Genomic DNA, 1,984 nt, shown 5'->3' with positions numbered 1-1,984 from the left:
AATTAAAAACTGAATACGGGAATCGATTTTCCAGACAATTTTACATGAAAGTCTCCATATTGACCACTGTACTAAGTCCAATCCTTGTGAAGTTACAGCGGTTTTAAAAATAAAAATGCTGAAAAAATTGGTTTTCCGATGGTTTAAAAAAAACTCTTTTTGACAGACTTAACTTACCGAAAAGCTCGTTCAATTCCCCGTAAGATTGTCTTTGACCACTTTTCGAAATAACTCGTTTTTTTGATAATTTAAGCTAATTTACTATCCAGGTTACTACCATCCACTGAACCACAATGAAGAAAATATTCAGTTTTCAGTTATTGCGCATTTTGCACTTCTCTAGAGTCTTGCGCAAATATTTTCATCACAGTATCTTTTTATCACAGTGATTTTCCTCACACTACCAGTCGTTACCATAGAAATATTGTTTTTGTTTGTTGATTTTTATTTCTTGTAAAGTCGAAACAGTTGGAAACCGTTCAAAGTCAGATAAGTTGGAATCTGTTGTAATGCCGGCACAGTCAAATTGAGGGTAATTATTAATTTGGTAGCGTAACTTTCTTCAACGTTTAAAAATGGCTGATAATTTATTCCAGAGTCAAATCCTGCTTCCAAACAGAGCCAAAAAGGAATTTATTCTGTGACTTCCCAGCAGCGTTGATAACTCCTGTAAAGCTTTACCGGACATGTAACGGATTGACAAAAACAAGCTATTAGCTAATGACCACATCATTGCGTCTACCACTGGAAGCAGTCGGGATTTTAACAATTGTGTAAGATGATCATTTCCAACGTTGTTTTGAAATAAATGCTAATTCATCAACAATAGTTTATTTATGGCGTTTACATAAACGAGCTGAAAGAAACAGATGGTCACGGCCAATATTTATGGTTCTTGAGAATGGCATGGATCTTTCATGGAATGGATCTTCTAGACGGCGGAGGGGTAGTTTGGGTAGAAAGATCATGATTTTCGTCTTCAATAGATTGGGAAGTTCCAGAAGCCAGAAGCAGTCGTAATTGTCTTCTTACACCTAGTATCTTGCCATTCCTGGGACTACCCGGACTTGACATGTTCGCAGCAATCGTTCGAAAAATCATGGCCTCGAGCCGTGAGAAAAATGGTACCGTTTACGGACTCAGCGAAGACAGCTCCAAATGGCCGATAGAATTATGCCCTCGAGCTCGTTAGAAAAAAAATAAACCTTCAAAAAAACTTAAAAGTTTCAATTACGAGATTCGAGCCAGGAACCTTTAACAGACAATCTCAATGACTTAACTGCCTCGGCTACCACAGCTTGGTGACTAGATTTTGGTCAGAAGTCGATGCATTACACTTGTTTAGTGTTGATGGTGTGATGGAAAATCATTTTGCCAACTGTGATGAAAATAATCCCGCAGCACTCTACTGAGGTGCAAAGTGCGCAAAGTTGACAGTTCTCAGTCCTGCAAAGCAGTGTGATGAAAAAATCTAGGCCTAGCACGATTGACACAAAACTCTAGGAATTGCTGCAAGGCGCAATATGAGTAATGCAATTAGCTTATATTACCTGCGAGCAAATACTTCCAATTGAAATGACATTTTGACATTGTGGTCAAAGACAATCTTATGGGAAACTGGACGAGCTTTCCGGTAAAATTATTGACGAAACTGAAAAATCAGATCTGTCATATAGAAATTGTCAAAAACCACAAAAAACCTGAACTTTTCGATTGCAAATTCAATATCATATCAAGGTTGCAAAATACAAGGTAAGGTCGCGTTAACCTATTGACGAAATATAAATATGTTAACAAACTATTGTTAACCTATTGACCAAGTTGTCCGACCCCTAGTATCATATTGAACAACTGTAAACAAAAATGGAAAAGCCTGTTGGAAAATGCATTATACACTACAACAGTAGGTTGGAAAAAAATAGGCTGTTGCAAATATTTTTCAAAGTTTTTGTCCCCTCCCCCTTTAAAATCGGGCCGAAAAATC

General features: G+C 37.3%; 1 long non-coding RNA gene across 1 annotated transcript; it reads left to right on the top strand.

The window, feature by feature from the left end:
- Window positions 1-324: 324 nt before the first annotated feature.
- On the top strand, window positions 325-833 carry LOC120419163 (uncharacterized). Its single transcript, XR_005605668.2, has 2 exons — window positions 325-532; window positions 597-833. It is a non-coding gene; the product is annotated as an uncharacterized LOC120419163 (long non-coding RNA).
- Window positions 834-1,984: the final 1,151 nt, after the last annotated feature.

The sequence above is a fragment of the Culex pipiens genome, chromosome 2 (assembly GCF_016801865.2).
Source record: "Culex pipiens pallens isolate TS chromosome 2, TS_CPP_V2, whole genome shotgun sequence".
NCBI lineage: Eukaryota > Metazoa > Arthropoda > Insecta > Diptera > Culicidae > Culex > Culex pipiens.
This window is presented reverse-complemented; position numbering and strand designations above follow the sequence as displayed.